General features: G+C 39.2%; 1 pseudogene; it reads right to left on the bottom strand.

Moving 5' to 3' along the window:
* Positions 1–4662: 4662 nt before the first annotated feature.
* On the bottom strand, positions 4663–19245 carry LOC140677491 (uncharacterized; annotated as a pseudogene).
* Between the last annotated feature and the right edge of the window lie 1002 nt (positions 19246–20247).

The following is a 20247-nucleotide window of genomic DNA, read 5'->3' as shown; positions in this document are numbered from 1 at the left end:
CAGTCGTAATGGTGTTGAAGTTATTCACTGTGGTCGGCTTGTGAACATCCCCCAAGCCTACATTTCCAACGATCACCCATCCCAGGTCAAGTTTGCGCACTTTGTGGACAGGAATAATGTCTCTCCCAAGGAGAAGCATGATAGACGCACTAGGATCCAGCTCTGGGATGAGGTTAGCAACTGATTTGAGGTGAGTATGGTTGGCTGCAGCATTAGGTGTTGAGATTTCTGATCTGTTGTTAGGTAGATCATCACAATCCAGGAGGCTTGGTAAGGAGAGGCACACTTTTCCATCCATGGATTCAATTTTGTAGCCTGAAGCTCTTCTCCCAGTGGTTTCCGTCACTCCAGAGCAGGTTAGGAGTGTGTATGGAGATGAAGGATTTTGAATGTTGAAGATCTCAAAGAACTCTGAACGAGCAAGGGACTTGTTACTCTGCTCGTCGATGATTGCATAAACTTTCAGGGATTTCTCAGGACGGCCGTTAGGATATATTTTAACAAGGCAGATCTTTGAGCAGGATTTGTAGCTTTGATCACACCACATACGTCTGTACATCGAGCACTGACCTCAGTTGAAGGTTCTGAGTCTTGCTCCCCGCCAAGCTTCGTCAAGGGTGTTGGGACCTGGATCCATGGTGCAGGTCCAGGATGAAGTGCAGAAATGTGCTTTGCGCTCTCACACTCAGTGCACTTAGTAATACATTTGCAGTTTTTTGCTATGTGTTGAGTGGATGTGCAACACTTAAAACATATGCCATTCTCTTTCAGGAATTCTTGCTTTGGTCCAACGGCATTGTACGGAAGGCCCGACATTTCTGGAGCATGTGAGGTTTTTTATGAATAGGGCATTGTTTCTCGGGATCATCAGCTTCAAAGTGTTGCTTGTCATTAATAGGAGGGGCAGTAGACTGGAAATCGATTTTATGAACTGAGACTTTTCTATTTTGGATCTGCTTCCATTGGACTTTGTCTGCTTTTGAGGTGTCAATTTGACCTGCAAACTTGAAGCCTGGGTCATTCCTAGTTATAGCTTGTTTTCCAATGAAGTCAACAAAAACATAAAAGGGGGGAAATGTTACATTGTGTTGTAATTTATAGTTTGTGCCAACGTTGAGCCACTTTTCTTGAAGGTTGAATGGTAACTTTTGAACTAATGGGTTTATCCCACGCGCTGTGTCCAAATATGCAAGGTCAGGCAGGTCTCCATCTTCCTTGGCTGCCTCCAATTCTATGAGAAAAACACTCAACTCATGGAGCTTTGAATAGTCTCTGTTGATGATTTTAGGGAAGCCGTGGATCCGTTCAAACAGTGAATCCTCAACCATTTTGGGTGCGCTGTCACATGTTTCCAGTCTGTCCCATATCCTTTTTAGGCCTTTGTCTGGGGAGTTGACATGGACAGCCCTGATGCGTTTTGCGTGCTTAGCTGACTCCTTGCCTAGCCACGTGACCAACAAATCCATTTCTTCACTGGACGTTATGTTGAGGCCTCTGACTGTGTTCACAAAGGACTGTTTCCATGCCCTGTAACTGCATGGCTGGTCGCTGAACTTTATCAGGCTCGTTGTGACTAGCTCACGGTGAGCTAGATATCTTGCAAAGTCTGCCACATTCCCTTGATCGTAGACAGGCTGACAAGGTGTACGGCTGGACCTTGGATGCAAAGGAGAACTGTAGCTTGACTTGTAATCTTGGTGATTGTCTCGTATGTTGTTTGAAGATGGACTGGTGACTGATGTGACTTCTGGCCGTGAAGGTGTCGTCCTTTGTTGTAGGGTAGAAACAAAGCCAACTCTGTGGTCATTGTGCTCTGTCTGGAGATGTGAGTGTTGAATGGAGCTCACATCTGGTGGTTTATAATGTTGTGTTTCATTCCATGATGATGGCTGATTGTGAGGTGATTCAACTTTTATTTGACTTTTCTCTTGGGCCTGAGTGGCTATGTGTTCTTTTGTGCGCTCTAATGTGTCAACTGAATGTTCAAACAACTGCTTGATGGGAAAATAGGAGCTGCTTCGATCACTGAATTACGAAAATTAGCATGACTGACTTTTGGCCATAAAACGTCCCAAATTACATCACAGCCAACAAAAAAATACAACTCAAATCAAAAATTAGCATACTACTCAACGATACATATCGATGATACTTTGTTTGGCATGAGATTCGAGCAGATGAAAATGTTTGCGATCGTCACCGAACTAGCTTAAAGTAGACTTGAAAGGAACTCCTTGTTGAGCCCTGTTAATGAATGTATGAAAGTGCAGTCGTCCATACCTCATTAGGGAGACCATCACCCATTTATTTTTTCCCATGCTCTCTTAATAGATAGTGCCAACTCAAGCTCTTTACTAAAACAGAATGTAAAAGTAGAGAGGAGATTTTTTTGTTCGGAGAAATCGAAAATAATTCCAAGAGAGCATGTCCTTTCTCTTTGGTTTCAAATGAGGGATGTTCTCGCTTACAAAATGTCTAAGTTGCATATATCTGAAAAAATGAGTTAGATAAACTATACTTTTCTTGCAATTGGCCAAAGGAAGCAACATTTCCATCAATATTGAAATCCTGTAGACATCTTAGCCCCTTCCTATGCCATGCTGCACATGTCTTGTCCAATAATGCTGTGGTAAAGACAAGATTATGGCAGACTGGTGTATGGATTCATATATTTGGAACTTTATAAATGTTTTTTATTTGCATTAAGATCCTAAGAGAATTTCTTACAACAAAACTATGACTTACTGACTTGATAGATGAAGCCTGAGTAAAAAGTAAAGATGTCAAGGAGGCATATGGCTTTATTAGGGACATCAATTCAAATTGTATCCACAAAGGGACATAGTTGAATAATTCATAGTCTGATGACCACCATTGCCAGTCTGCCAATGACCACCATTGCCAGTATGTTAATGACCACCATTGCCAGTATGTCAATGATCACCATTGCCAGTATGCTGATGCCCGAGCATTTGCTGCCCAATAACAATGTTTGAATATCGGAAGACCCAAACCACCACGGGTAGATCTGAATATAGGTTTTTTTTAGATAATCTATGTTTTTTATACCCCCAAACAAAATCCAAAATGTTTGTATCTGTTTTCTTAAAGTTATAATTTGATGTAAAAATTGGTAGATTTTGGAAGAGGTACGAAAATGTTGGTAGGGATACCATCTTTATGGCATTTACTCATAGATAGTGGTAGGGTTCTCCAGTATTCTATGTTGGATTTCAGTTTGTCTCTGGAAGGTTTAATTTTAACAATGATTTAGGACTTTTAGATATTTTGAGTCCGAAAAAAAGGTTAGGCATGTCCTGCTTGGGATTCATTAGAGTGACAATTAAATCATCTGCGTACAAGCTGGCGAGAGCTTCTGATGCACCAACTGGAATGGCTCTAATACTAGGGTGATTCCTTATTCCTATTGGCTAGGGTTCTAGTGCTATCTTAAATAGCACGGGAGACAGACAGTCTCCTTGACGTACTCCTCGGTGTTGACTAAATGGCCCTGATTTCATGTTATTTGTGATAACAGCGGATTTAGGAGAGTGATAAATCATTTTAATCCAATTTACAAAAGTTTCCCCAAAATCAAACCTCCTCATAACTTTAAATAAATATGGCCATTCAATAGAATCAAAGGCTTTCTGGGCGTCCAGTGACAGGACAGCTCCATTGGCATAGTCCCTCTTGTCAGAATACAAAATGTTTACCTAGCGTCACACATTAAAAAAAGAATGCCTACCAGGTGTAAAGCCAACTTGATCTGCATGAATCATTGTTTCTATGGGTTTGTTTAATCTAGTGGCTAGTACCTTTGTAAAAATGTTGTGGTCAAGGTTGAGCCGAGAGATAGGCCTATATTTAGATGGATTGCTCTTTCAATACAACACAGATGTTTGCCTCATAAAGAGACAGTGGAAATGTTTTATTTGTTCTGGAATCATTGATCATCCTAAGTAATAGAGCCACAAGGGACAACAACCCTTTCCACAGACTACACACACACACACCAAAAACACAAATCTCAGAAGCCTACAACAATATATTTGAAGAAGACTTTAGGATTAAAAGTGAAGATGTGAGGTGAAAAAAGTACAAATGCAGCAATAAAAACAACCAACTCCACTCACGATGGCTCTAAAGTTTAGTTATGTGTGGCTAACTTCAGCCTTTTTCTTCTTTGTTGATGTATTGCAGTAGTTAACATCCATGATGTAACAGTGCTGCTAATCTACCAGAGTCCACATTTTGTTAACCATTTTATTCATTCATACTTTTTATTGGATAATAACATCAATAAAATGCAATCGAAAAAATGTGTGATTTTATAAGACACACAAAAAAAACAAATTTAAATAAGATGCCCTCTCTTTAAATAATGAGAAAATAAAATAAAATAGTAGCTACATATATAATATTCAATACATGCACACAACTTAAAAAGTAACAACAGGACAACATATAAGACTAGAAGATGAGAAGCACTCCATACAACATCAAATATGCATTCATATTAAACATGCTGTGTTTTTAAAGTATCATTTAGCACAATCACTGTTTAAGTGTTTTTAAATCCCTGCAGCTTCCATGACTGTTACACACTTGTGTCTACTGACCTGATTCTTAAACCTGCACATCTTATCACACACAGTGCAACTAAACAGTTTCTCTCCAGTGTGTGTTCTCGTGTGCGGTCATGGTTTGCTTTGTGGAGAAACTCTTCTTACAAACAAAGCAAGTAAAAGCTTTCTCACCTGCGTGTGTTCTCACGTGCAATATCATTTCCTGTTTAGTGTTGAATCTTTTAGCACAAGCTGAGCAAGCAAAAGGTTTCTCTCAAGTGTGTGTTCTCATGTGTCTGATCATGCTTTGCTTTCTGGAGAAACTCTTCTTACAAACAGGGCAAGTAAAAGGTTTCTCACCTGTGTGTGTTCTCATGTGCAATATAATTTCCTGTTTAGTGTTGAATCTTTTAGCATAAGTTGAGCAAGCAAAAGGTTTCTCTCCAGTGTGTGTTCTCACGTGTGTGGTCATGCGTTCCTTTCTGGAGAATCTCTTACAAACAGAGCAAATAAAAGGTTTCTCACCTGTGTGTGTTTTCATGTGTGTGGTCATGTCATTCTTAGTGTTGAATCTTTTAGCACAAGCTGAGCAAGCAAAAGGTTTCTCTCCAGTGTGTGTTCTCATGTGTGTGGTCATGTCACCCTTTTTGGAAAAACTCTTCTTACAAACGGAGCAAGTAAAAGGTTTCTCTCCAGTGTGTAATCTCATGTGTGTGGTAATGTTACGCTTTCTGGAGAAACTCTTCTTACAAACGGAGCAAGTAAAGGGTTTCTCTCCAGTGTGTGTTCTCATGTGTGTGGTCATGTAATGTTTTGTGGAGAAACTCTTCTTACAAACAGAGCAGGTAAAAGGTTTCTCTCCAGTATGTATTTTCATGTGAACTGTAAAATGACTCTTCCGTCTAAATGATTTCCCACATTCAGAGCAGTCAAAGTGTTTGTTGTTAGTGTGATGTCTCGTATCACTTTTAGAGTCCTTTTTACTCTCCAAAGGTTTTTGGATGTGGTCACTGTGATCAGAAGAGTGTGACATCATGTGGTCCATGTCTGACAGTGGAGCAAAGAGGCTGTCTGGTTCTGACTTTATATCTTCACAATGCTCTCCATCAGCTTCTGTGATGTGTTGACTTACAAGCTCCGCCCCTCTGTTCTCCTCACTTTGACTGTGATGAAGCTGTAAGGACTGAGCTTCATCTTCATCATGAAGCTGCTCCTCTTTAATGTGGGAGGGGGCCTGTAGCTCCTTCTGTCCCACACTGGTGTGCCACTCCTCTTCATGACTCTCCGCTGACAAAATGAAAATTGCAAAAGTCGTACCAATTTATTAGACTGGAGACATAATCAATCAATCAATCAATCAATTCCTTTATTGTCATTGTCATAATAACACTTAAGTCATACACGAACAACAAGATTTTGTTTGAGCTTTACTAATTACAGACCAGTTTCATTACTTCCACCATTCTCCAAAATCATGGAAAAACTATTCCATAGCCGATTAGATATATTTATCAACAAAAGTGGGACGCTCATGGAGAACCAATATGGATTCCCAGCAAATATCTCAACATCTGGTCAACATATGTAATAACAAGTGTATGTAAGATATTGAAATTAATCAAAACAATGTATGTGTATATATATATATATATATATACATATATATATATATATATATGTATATATACATATATATATATAGATAGATAGATAGATAGATACAAACCCCGTTTCCATATGAGTTGGGAAATTGTGTTAGATGTAAATATTAACGGAATACAATCATTTGCAAATCCTTTTCAACCCATATTCAATTGAATGCACTACAAAGACAAGATATTTGATGTTCAAACTCATAAACTTTATTTTTTTTTGCAAAGAATATTTAACTTAGAATTTCATGGCTGCAACACGTGCCAAAGTAGTTGGGAAAGGGCATGCTCACCACTGTGTTATATCACCTTTTCTTTTAACAACACTCAATAAACGATTGGGAACTGAGGAAACTAATTGTTGAAGCTTTGAAAGTGGAATTCTTTCCCATTCTTGTTTTATGTCGAGCTTCAGTCGTTCAACAGTCCGGGGTTTCCGCTGTCGTATTTTACGCTTCATAATGCGCCACACATTTTCAATGGGAGACAGGTCTGGACTGCAGACGGGCCAGGAAAGGACCCGCACTCTTTTTTTACGAAGCCACGCTCTTGTAACACGTGCTGAATGAGGCTTGGCATTGTCTTGCTGAAATAAGCAGGGGCGTCCATGAAAAAGACGGCGCTTAGATGGCAGCATATGTTGTTCCAAAACCTGTCTGTACCTTTCAGCATTAATGGTGCCTTCACAGATGTGTAAGTTACCCATGCTTTGGGCACTAATGCACCCCCATACCATCACAGATGCTGGCTTTTGAACTTTGCGTCGATAACAGTCTGGATGGTTCGCTTCCCCTTTGGTCCCGATGTCGAATATTTCCAAAAACAATTTGAAATGTGGACTCGTCAGACCACAGAACACTTTTCCACTTTGCATGAGTCCATCTTAGATTATCTCGGGCCCAGAGAAGCCGGCGGCATTTCTGGATGTTGTTGATAAATGGCTTTCGCTTTGCATAGTAAAGATTTAACTTGCACTTACAGATGTAGCGACCAACTGTATTTAGTGACAGTGGTTTTCTGAAGTGTTCCTGAGCCCATGTGGTGATATCCTTTAGAGATTGATGTCGGTTTTTGATACAGTGCCGTCTGAGGGATCTAAGGTCACGGTCATTCAGTGTTGGTTTCCGGCCATGCCGCTTACGTGGAGTGATTTCTCCAGATTCTCTGAACCTTTTGATGATATTATGGACTGTAAATTTCTTGCAATTCCACTTTGAGAAACGTTGTTTTTAAACTGTTTGACTATTTGCTCACACAGTTGTGGACAAAGGGGTGTACCTCGCCCCATCCTTTCTTGTGAAAGACTGAGCATTTTTTGGGAAGCTGTTTTTATACCCAATCATGGCACCCACCTGTTCCCAATTAGCCTGCACATCTGTGGGATGTTCCAAATAAGTGTTTGATGAGCATTCCTCAACTTTATCAGTATTTATTGCCACCTTTCCCAACTTCTTTGTCACGTGTTGCTGGCATCAAATTCTAAAGTGAATGATTATTTGCAACAACAAAAAAAAGTGTATCAGTTTGAACATCAAATATGTTGTCTTTGTAGCATATTCAACTGAATATGGGTTGAAAATTGTTTGCAAATCATTGTATTCCGTTTATATTTACATCTAACACAATTTCCCAACTCATATGGAAACGGGGTTTGTAGAGAGAAAGAGAGAGAGAGAGACAGAGAGAGAGAGAGAGAGATCGTAATAACTTGAAGTAAATAATGAAGATTGAAAACCAATTACAAAAAACTAAGTGTGTGTGTGTGTGTGTGTGTGTGTGTGTGTGTGTGTGTGTGTGTGTGTGTGTGTGTGTGTGTGTGTGCCCTAGAAGACACTCTCCCTCCTGAGCGATCCACACTTCCTCCTCTTCCTCTTTAATGTGAGGGGGCTGTGGATCCTCCTCTTCCTCTTTAATGTGAGGGGGCTGCTGGACGTCTGTTGGGTAAATAAGTAAATAAGATAAAGAGAGAATAGAAATAGTTTTGGATTGACACTGTTAACATAATGACATTTATTAACACAATTAATGTTTTGTGTGTTGTGTTAAAAGTGTGTAGCAAAACAACCAATAAAAATGCGGGAAATACTTCCTTTTGTCCCAGCCACTAAAATTAATCCAAAAGTGAGTACAAAAACAGACTTGGCAATTTGATGGGGGGCAATTTGAAAAGTTTTTACAAGTACGAGGCAGCATTGATTGAGGCATTCTTAACTTTACACTCACTGATGTAAAGTGTGTAAATATTTTATTCTGTATACGGTCTATCACACCTAAAATTGATCTCTAAACTTAACCATTATCTTTTAATTATATAGTCATTCCCATAACTTCAATATCATGGAAATAAAAAATGTAATTCCAAAATCACTTTTAAATGGTATGTTTTTGTCATCATGCAAAATACTTTTTGTGGTCATTTTGTTGGCTGGGCCAAAAGGAACTTTTACCAAAAAACATGTTTTACTATGTGCTGTTTTATGGAGTATCTCCATCAACAATTTATTTTTAGGAATTGGAGACCATCTACGACACGCTGAAGGAAAGTCAGTCACTTTTATGTTCTTTTAATAAATCAAGTGTTGACTACTTTGGCTACTGAAAATAATTGTTTACGTTCACTTATTGATGCATGTAAGTCAGAATCAGGAAGTAAAATAACAACCTAAATTAGATTTGATTACAGTATAAAATGTATTTGGTGACTGTGTGAGTTTGGCGATTTGGCGATCTAGTCTGAGACGTCATTTCCTGTTTGTAGCGTTTCTGCGTAATATGGGCTCTTGTGTAAACAGCATTGTGTGCGTTTCTGACTAAAATGTAAGTATACGTCGAATATAGCACGGTTATTAATGCTAAAATGCCTATAATGTGTTAGATGTAGCCTTAAACGAGTGTTTGTTTGCAACAATGTTTCTGCTTGACGACATAATTCGCCAGCTCAACTTTCGCCCTGTTAATACTTCTTCTTACACAGTAGTTACCCTATTCTACCACTAGATGGCGACACAGACCAAGTTTAAAGCACTGTCTAAATCAACAGTGCTTATTCCCCATTCATCTCTAATGGACTGCTTTAATAGTCCATGTACATTTGTTTGTATATTAGTTTTATAACACATTGTAGAGTATATTTTATTATATATAATATTATACATATCCTGTTGTTTTATTGCATATTATATTGCCTAAATGTATCCTAATCATTATTTGTATGTGTTCCCTTTAGACCACACATCACACACACCTATACTACAATTGTTCAACTTCATCATTAAAGAGTGCCTGAAAGCCTCTCTGTGCCCTACTCTCTGACCAGAGTCCTTGTCCTAAGAAGATATCAGACCAGCATTCCGCATCCAGAGTAACCTACTCTATCACAGGGAATATACAAAGTCTTTTGCTTTTATTTTGTTTTTATTTTCCTGCAGTATTGTTGTCTTACTTTCTGTATATGTTGTGTTCTATCTGTGTGAGTTAAACAAATATTTCAACTGAAACCATCTCAGGCTTTCTTGTAGCAGTGAATGTGTACCGTGATGAAACTGTACCCTTTCCTATGCAAACTTCTCTTAACTCCTTCAATCAATCAATCACACATTGTTACAAACTGAGAGGAACATCAACCTCAAACTGTCTCGTTTTCATGAAGAATCTAAATCAAAGCATTGCATCATCCCCACAAGACAAACAATCTTCCTATTGAAGAAAAGTGTTAATAATGAAATATAAAGTTAGTAAAGATGTGAGAGTAAGAAGTAAACAAACATTGAATCAATTATAATGAAAAATGAGGTAAAAGGCAACGTGAATGTTAAACTAAGCTCCTGCCTCTCGCCTACACGTCAATTTATCGTGCAGGAGCCAAAAGTCACCAGCAGATGGCAGTACAGTATTGTAATGTCCTACATATAGTACCATTGAAATGTTGCTGGTCATACAAATAGAACACACAATCCTCTGTTTTTGTCAAAATACCTCTAGTAGTGATACAAATGTGCTCCGACAAAATCAATCAATCAGTGTTTATTTATGTAGCCCTAAATCACAAGTGTCTCAAAGGGCTGCACAAGCCACAATGACATCCTCGGTACAGAGCCCACATAAGGGCAAGGAAAAACTCACCCCAGTGGGACGTCGATGTGAATGACTATGAGAAACCTTGGAGAGGACCGCATATGTGGGTAACCCCCCCCCCCCCCTCTAGGGGAGACCGAATGCAATGGCTGTCGAGTGGGTCTGACATAATATTGTGAGAGTACAGTCCATAGTGGATCCAACATAATAGTAAGAGTCCAGTCCATAGTGGGGTCAGCAGGAAACCATCCCGAGCGGAGACGGGTCTGCAGCGCAGAGATGTTCCCAACCGATACACAGGCGAGCGGTCCACCCCGGGTCCCGACTCTGGACAGCCAGCACTTCATCCATGGCCACCGGACCTGTGTGTCTCCCTCTCCACAAGGGATAGGGGGAGCAGAGGAGAAAGGAAAATAAATGGCAGATCAACTGCTCGAAAAAGGGGGTCTATTTAAAGGCTAGAGTATACAAATGAGTTTTAAGATGGAACTTAAATGCTTCTACTGAGGTAGCATCTCTAACTGTTACCGGGAGGGCATTCCATAGTACTGGAGCCAGAATAGAAAACGCTCTATAGTCCGCAGACTTTTTTTGGGCTCTGGGAATCACTAATAAGCCAGAGTTCTTTGAACGCAGATTTCTTGCCGGGACATATGGCACAATACAATCGGCAAGATAGGACGGAGCTAGACCGTGTAGTATTTTATACGTAAGTAGTAAAACCTTAAAGTCACATCTTACGTGCACAGGAAGCCAGTGCAGGTGAGCCAGTATAGGCGTAATATGATCAAACTTTCTTGTTCTTGTCAAAAGTCTAGCAGCCACATTTTGTACCAACTGTAATCTTTTAATGCTAGACATAGGGAGACCCGAAAATAATACGTTACAGTAATCGAGACGAGACGTAACGAACGCATGAATAATGATCTCAGCGTCGCTAGTGGACAAAATGGAACAAATTTTAGCGATATTACGGAGATGAAAGAAGGCCATTTTAGTAACACTCTTAATGTGTGACTCAAAGGAGAGAGTTGGGTGGAAGATAATACCCAGATTCTTTGCCGAGTCGCTTTGTGTAATTGTTTAGTTGTCAAATGTTAAGGTGGTATTATTAAATAAATGTCGGTGTCTAGCAGGACCGATAATCAGCATTTCCGTTTTCTTGGCGTTGAGTTGCAAGAAGTTAGCGGACATCCATTGTTTAATTTTATTAAGACACGCCTCCAGCTGACTACAATCCGGCGTGTTGGTCAGCTTTAGGGGCATGTAGAGTTGAGTGTCATCAGCATAACAGTGAAAGCTAACACCGTATTTGCGTATGATGTCCCCTAGCGGCAGCATGTACATACTCAAGAGTGCAGGGCCAAGAACCGAACCCTGAGGAACTCCGCACGTTACCTTAACATAGTCCGAGGTCACATTGTTATGGGAGACGCACTGCATCCTGTCAGTAAGATAAGAGTTAAACCCCGACGAAGTCTGACATACCAATACGTGTTTTGATACGCTCTAATAAAACATTATGATCGACGGTATCGAAAGCAGCGCTAAGATCAAGAAGCAGCAACATAGATGACGCATCAGAATCCATCGTTAGCAATAGATCATTAGTCATTTTTGCGAGGGCTGTCTCCGTAGAGTGATTTGCCCTGAAACCGGATTGAAAAGATTCACAGAGATTGTTAGACACTAAGTGTTCATTTAGCTGCTGTGCAACAATTTTTTCGAGGATTTTTGAAATAAACGGAAGGTGGGACACCGGTCAGTAGTTAACCATGAGGTCAGGGTCGAGGTTAGGTCTTTTGAGCAGAGGATGAATAACCGCTTTCTTGAATGCTAGGGGAACAGTGCCGGAGGAGAGTGATAAGTTTATAATATTTAGCACTGATGGACCTAATAATACAAAAAGCTCCTTGATAAGTTTCCCAGGAAGTGGGTCAAGTAAACATGTTGTTTGTTTTATCCCACTTACACGCTGTAATAGTTCCTCTAATGTTATTTCATCAAAAAGAGAGAGACTATTTTGTATTTCAGTATCCGTCGTATATACAGTCGTATCTGTGTTAATAGAACCCAGTTGTAGCTGGGATGCGTTATCTTTAATCTCCTTTCTAATGAGTTCCATTTTCTTATTAAAGAAATTCATAAAGTCATATGCCGAGTGGGTGGAGCTATTGGGAGGAGTCCCTTGTTGGGTTAGCGATGCTACTGTACTAAACAAAAATTTAGGGTCGTTTTTGTTGAGGCGGATGAGATTTGAGTAATATTTAGCTTTAGCTAAGGTAAGCATGTGTTTATACGATATTAAACTATCACTCCATGCTTGATGGAAAACCTCAAGCTTGGTCGCGGGCCATTTGCGTTCCAACTTTCTACATGATAATTTATGGGCTCTGGTTTCTTCTGTAAACCATGGGGTGCGCCTTTTAGGGGCCCTTTTTTGTTTTAGCGGTGCTATACTATCAATGGTTTCGCGCAGGGCATTGTCAAAGTTGTTAGTTAGGTTATCAATGGAGCCGACATAATTTGGGAATGGTGCCATTACCGAAGGCAGTAGGTCAGCAAGAGTCATCGTTGTGGCAGCATTAATGTTGCGGCTGCTATAGCAGTTATTATTATTATTAGTTTGTTGACAATGAGTCAGAACTTCGAATTTTATAAGGTAATGATCGGACATTACTTTTGTATACGGGAGTACCATAACTTTGGAGGTGGTGACACCCCTGACCAGCACTAGATCTATCGTATTACCATTGCAATGCGTAGGTTCATTTATTATTTGTGTAAGACCACAGCTATCAATTATAGTCTGGAGCGCCACGCACTGAGGGTCCGATGGGGTATTCATATGGATATTAAAGTCCCCCATTATGATTATATTGTCTGCGTGCGTCACTAGATCAGCAACGAACTCTGAGAATTCATTGATAATACCGAGTAGGGCCCTGGGGGGCGGTAGATAACAGCCATATCGAGAGGCAGCGGTGCGACAGACCTCATAGTAAGCACCTCAAACGATTTGTATTTATTATTTAGGTTAGGGGTAAGGTTAAAGTTTTCATTGTATATTAGTGCGACCCCCCCACCCCTTTTGAGGGGACGGACAATAGGCGCATTCGTATAGTTAGGAGGAGATGCCTCATTTAGCGCAAAAAAATCGTCTGGTTTGAGCCAGGTTTCGCTAAGACCAATGACATTAAGATTGTTGTCTCTAATGACCTCATTAACTAATAACGTTTTGGGAGACAATGATCTTATGTTTAAAAAGCCCATATTATAAGTATTGGGCTGTTTTGACAAGTTTTTGTTTAAATTATCCGTGGTAGCAATATTAATAATGTTGCATTTATTATGCGTAGTGCACTTTAAGTAGTTTCGACCATATCTAGGAATTGATACGACGGGAATTTTCAGATTGTTTTCTTGATGCTGCGATCGACTGAACGCATCATGATTTGCCACCTCAGTAGAATGCATATCTACCTCTGACACATTCACAACAGAAAACACATTATGTGAGTTGTGTATTATTCTAAGAGAATTGCTATGTGTACAGGGATTATCCAGCCTGGCGCTGGCTAGTTCTAGCTTAACTGACTCCTCACCCGGACTAGCAGGCTCTGTAATTGCCTGTGACCGGGCTTGCTCTAGTGTAGTTCGTCAAATGTGACTTAAACAGTAGTCTATGTTTTTAGCCAGGATGATGGCGCCTTCCTGGTTAGGGTGAAGGCCGTCTCTCATCAGCAAGCCTGGTTTGCCCTAGAAAGAAGGCCAATTATCAATAAACGTTAGTCCCTGTTGTCTACAGAAGCTAGTCAGCCACTTGTTAAGCGAGACTAATCTGCTATATCTCTCATCATTGCCTCTCGCAGGCAGGGGGCCAGAGACAATTACTCGATGCCTGGACATCTTTCTAGCGAGATCACAAGTCCTGGCTATGTTTCTCTTTGTAATCTCTGACTGTCTCATCCTAGTGTCATTGGAGCCAACGTGTACAACTATATTCGCATAACTAGTGGTCTTACATTGTTGTGTTCATATATGTTTATATTGTTCACAAAATGAAAGTCAAAATCATTTAATGATCCTGAAAACTTTCCCTGGGTGGTGTGATCAATACCAACATGTACAGTAACGCCTACAAACACTTGCACTTTGTCAGCAAAGTTCTTGTAAAAAAGAAAAGAAAAGAAGAATGTTGCTGAACTAATGCCCCGCCTATCCTCCCCCGAGCCACTAACCACTTCATCTGGGACACAAAGGACAAGACAAAAAGTGAGAGACAGCTTTAAGGACTTCAACACAAAATGTATGCATCCTTTCTAACGGCCACTGGGAGGCAGTAGAGGTAACTATTCCAGCAAGGTTTTACAAAGTGTTCTACAAGGTCTGACGCAAATTGCCTACCTGGTCTGTGTGACTACACTCTGGCAACCCATGTTGTCTGATATAGTCCTCAAACATACATTTTGCTACTGTAAATCCAATCCAATCCACTTTATTTATATAGCACATTTAAACAACAAAAATAATTCCAAAGTGCGGCACAACAATATTAAAAACAATATCAAAAACAATATTAAAAACAATATTCAAATATTATCCTTAGCTCCATTAATGACTGAATAAAAACAAAAAATGAATAAATATAAAACCAATATAAAAACAATACAAAAACAATATGATTAAAAACGATTTTAAAGGGTAAAACCAATTAAAACAGTAAATAGAAATAAAAATGTATTAAAAAAAACCACACAGGACAACAGAGGACAGAGGACCACACAACTCACGTAGTGTTAAAAGCCAAAGAATAAAAGTGGGTCTTAAGACGAGACTTAAAACACTCCACTGTGGGAGCAGTTTGAACATGGAGGGGCAGAGTGTTCTAGAGCTTATAGGGCCGACCACAGAGAAGGCCCTGTCTCCCCTGGATTTAAAGGCACGCTGGAAAAGGTTGACATAGCGTGTAAAGTAGTCCATAACCACAAGTACACACCTGTTGCCCTGAGATGTAACAGGTAGCTCATTAATATTAATAGCGGCAGATCCTATCACGTTGAAATGTACCATCTTTATCTTTCATGATGGTCACCGCGGTTAAGCGGCTTGGATCAAGCGTCCAGTCAATGTTTGGCTTTACCGTGTCTGATTTCACATTTCACTTTCCTTTTCTTGGATGCTTTGCCACCAGAAGATTCAGCCTCATGCTTTTCCCCTCCTCCCACTTTTAGCACTTTGGCCACAGCGAGTCAATCACATGAATTGTTTCAGCTTTAGTTTTTACTTCCTGATCCAACCCTGGCTTGGAATCTAACCCATGCGAGGCAGAACTGCCAAATGTGATTAACTATCATTAACAGAAATAAAACTATAACATCGGTGAAGTCAGCACAAAGCGTCAGATGGACAGAACAACTGTGCCAAGAGCCAAGGTCAAAGTTTTCTTCTGCTTGGAGATGGCACATATCTAACATTAACATACACACCTTGATGAGTTACCCACTAGATTTCTAAAGTCTGTGCTGAGCAGTTTGTCACCACAATTCCTTCATCTAGTTAACGTCTCACTTCAGACTGGAACATTTCCAAAGGCCTTAAAGGGGCTGTTTGCAACATTTACACAGATGTCTAGAGGGCGCTAACTTTCCAATTGATTTCACACAGCATATCCCTCCTTTCTTTCGGCTTCTAGGCCGTAATGATGTAACTACATACGTACGTAACACATGCATTAGCTTTAAGTGTTGTTAGCTAATAATAGCGACTTGGATAGTTAGCGTTAGCTGTCATTGAATGTAAATCCTATCTTAACAATAACATAATTGCAAATTGTTTGTTGCCTCTCTTGGACTGCTTTTGTACGTGTGCACGCCTTCTCTGCACGTACGTGTTGACCAGACAGGGTGAGTGACCGCCGTAAACACCAATCATTTTATACTGGTAACATTTTTTATTGAATTCAATTCAAATGTTATACACTGATATTAATAGTTGAGTAGCTCTAGACTAGATTCATCTACATTTGATGTCAAAAGAGGAATAAGACAAAGCTGTGGAAGATCACCTTTACTATTTATAATGGTGGCAGAAATGTTAGCTATTTTCATGAAGAACTCTTTTATGGAAGGCATTCAAGTGATGGGAAATGAGATTTTGATAAGTCAACTTGCTGATGAAGCCACACTTTTTTTTGAAAATCATCATCAAATCCTTTTGGCCCTACAAGCTATTGATTTGTTTTCTAAAGCTTCTGGACTGGACTTCAACATGGACAAGTGTGAAATCCTCACCTTACACCATTGTCCAAGCACAACATTGTACAATATCAAAGTGAAAGATGAGGGCAAATATTTAGGCATTGTTTAATGTAACAAATAAGATCAGAGCAGATAAGGTCAACTTGGAAAAGCGTATATTGATCGCTGTAAATCAATCCTAAACAGGTGGCTTCAGCGGGACTTATCCATCTTTGGAAGAATCTTGCTGACTAAAATGGATAGCATGTCCAGACTTATCTACCCGGCTTGTTCCCTGCCTACTACAACCAAGATTGTTACAACTATTGAGGATGTCAACCTAAAATTCATGTGGAAAAGCAAATGTCATTATATAAGAAAAGTAGCAATGATTAAATGTGTTGAAGAGGGTTTTAATATGATTGACTTGAATCTAATGATTGAAGTCTTAAAAGTAAAATGGTTAAATATTATCTTGTGAATTCACATTCAATATGGTGTATAATTCCAAATGCCGTATTCCAGAGATTGGGAGGTATACGTTTTCTGTTGTGACTTTCATGTAAATTCATTACCACTCAAACTGTTTAATTTACACCCACAGACCCTACTTTACTGGAAACTATTGTTTAAACACTATTTTTATCCCCTCAATACACCTATATGGAATTAGTGTTACATTCTAGTTCGTAGAAAATCCATAAACCTGTAAATAGAAGAATGTAACTCTACAGGAATGTGGGCTATGTCATGTGTGTGTCTGTGTATATATAAATATATATCATTTTATTATTTGTACATTATATCAATATCTATATATTTCATTAATAATAATAAGTCCACCATTGTTTATTCATTTTAATAAGTGGTATGACCGTGTGAGAACTTCTTCTAAGACAAATCTACATGTGTGACACGTTAGCCTGGTGAGAATGTTTCTTACCACCCAGCCACCAATGTATGTGACACGGTTGTTAGGTATGGGACAGTTCTGAGGTGGTGTCCAGTTGGCATAGTCATGCTGGACAAGAACTCTTGGCACCACCTCAAAGGCATCTGGAATGCTGTCCTCCGAGTCCTTCGTCATAGGGAGGATCTTAGTGTTGTCTTGTGCTGTGGCATTTCCAGTTTTGCTGGGTTCAATGCCACAGTGTACAGCCAGCTTGGCCTAGATTGAGTGGAATTGCTGTGTGTTGGCATTGTTGTTGCAATAATAAGAGAAGTTAAGTTAAAGTTAAAGTACCAACAATAGTCACACACACACTAGGTGTGGGGAAATTTGTCCTCTGCATTTGACCCATCCCCTTGTTCACCCCCTGGGAGGTGAGGGGAGCAGTGAGCAGCACCGGTGCCGCGCCCGGGAATATTTTTGGTGGTTTAACCCCCAATTCCAACCCTTGATGCTGAGTGCCAAGCAGGGAGGTAATGGGTCCCATTTTTTAAGTCTTTGGTATGACTCGGCCAGGGTTTGAACTCTCCACCTTCCAGTCTCAGGGCAGACACTCTAACCACAAGGCCACTGAGCAAGTCTTATGGCCCGTTTACTGCACACCAAATCTGATTATTTTTCTGCCCTCAAGTGACAAACATTTGATTTTTTTTGACAGTCCAAACGCTCCAAAGTCCTTCACATCTGATCTTTTGGCATCAGATTGAGGCCACATCAGGAGGTAGTCCTGGATCCCATTGGATTCTTAGCTTTTTAAGTGTGACTTCAGTCTAAACGCAATGCAACCTGAATGTGAATTTCTCATCAGCTTTGGATGAGCTACGTCATTCGTGTGCTCCGTAAAAGACTCAGTCACCAGCAGAAGTGGATATTTCAACCACAACATCCGGTTTTGGTGAGCAAAGTCTATTTAAGACCACCACATTTTTGGTGCATCACTTGTCAGTAGTGCACAAATAATAAGCTATATGTAATATATTATTTACTTGGATTCCAAAGAAATAACAATTGTTGAAGGAACATAATTCACTTTGTGGTGAGTAGAAAAATAAAGCTCCTGTAGATCCACACTGATGTTTGTGTCTCCTCTACTTAAAAGCCATTAAAAGATCACAACCCTCCCAAATATATTACACTATATACATCCATTCATACATTATATTACTTTACTTTACCTTTACGTAAAAAACACTCATTTTAAAGGACTTGTATTTTATTTTGTGGTAGTAGCGACTTCCTCTCGGTCAACTTCACAGACAAAATATGAACTTCACAGCATAAAAACAACGGCAGACATGAATTGTAGATGAGACTAATATTTGTAGCAGGAAATCAACTGCAAACAAACTTATCCTTAACTTAAACTTAATGTTTAATTAGTGGAGCCCTCAGATGTAAAGACATTGGTGCATCTAATGGTTTCTTCTCTAAATCCTTGTGAGTGTCAAATGAAGTGAGGTCAGTAACGTCTTGCTGATGATAAATGCTTTCAATCTTTAGAAACTATATTTTTAAAATCCACTCCATCCCATTTTAAATATCTTTTTGTAATGATGGCTTTTATATTTGCTGCTAAACCTTTCTGCAAGGATTCAGGTAAATAAACAGTAGCCTAATGGGACTCTAGACCATGGTCTGAAACCCGGGAGTGGCCAGATGTGCCTCTAGGTCACGTGATTGCAAGCCAGCTATAGGACATTTTGTGCTCAAACTCTACACTCACTCTCACTTGTTTTAGTTCTACGCTCCAGCTGCTTGACCATCGTGTCAATTAAGCCACGAAGAAGAACAAACGGTATGACGTCATATGCAACCCAGCTCGTGCGAGCTACATTTTTCATACACAAAAGTCGCTTTCTTAAAGTGAAACCCAATCTCCTACATTAAAATATTAATTACATATTGGAAAATTGTAAGAAGTAAAAACAGCCTTAAATTTAAATATTTATTGGAGAAATTTAAGTTGTTTTTAATAAGCCCAATTTTAATTTATTATATTTACTTATATATGTTTTATTTTAATCTCATTTGTATTGTGTCTTATTTTTCAAGGTGTGGTTGGTATGAGCATTGTATTTAATTTGATTTATTTTATATTCCTATGTAATTGTTTAACTTGTTATAAAATATTGAATATTGAAAGTGCCTTGATATGTGTGTGCATTGTATATGTATGTTCAATTCTTCAATTATTACACACATACAAACAGTTACAAATAAAATAGTTTTTTGTCCTTTTAAAAGAGTGTTTTAAACGCTTAGACCAGGGGTGTCCAAACTTTTTCCACTCAGGGCCACAGACTGAAAAATCAAAGCATGCGGGGGCCATTTTTATATTTTTCCTTTTTTAAAACCAATACAATATATAGTTGTTGTTTTTTAACCTTTATGGCTTTCCTCAAGTTTGGTCCCGGGTACCCGGAAGGGTCTCAGTCATAAAAAATGTTAGAAATAAGTCATAAATTATTTTTTCATTTAACGCTTGAATCTCGATATCAACTTCAGGTCTGTCTGTCGTTATAACGTTTTATTAAATGTTGTTTTTATGTTTATGCCCTTTATGTCAAAACCCTTATTTTTATGGCAAACACACAAACTATGCAACATTTCCCCCCAAAATATTTCAAAGTGGAATATTTGATGTGAAGTAATTGGAACCATAAATAGGTCAATAATTCATAACAATAAAAAAATAAAAAGAATAAGTGTTGAAAATAAGCCAAATTTCTATTTTTTTTTTTACTTTTAACGCTTAAGTCTGTAGA

This window comes from Nerophis lumbriciformis, linkage group LG33 (assembly GCF_033978685.3).
Source record: "Nerophis lumbriciformis linkage group LG33, RoL_Nlum_v2.1, whole genome shotgun sequence".
Taxonomy (NCBI): Eukaryota; Metazoa; Chordata; class Actinopteri; order Syngnathiformes; family Syngnathidae; genus Nerophis; species Nerophis lumbriciformis.
The sequence above is the reverse complement of the archived record's forward strand: the minus strand, read 5'-3'. Positions and strand labels throughout refer to the sequence as shown.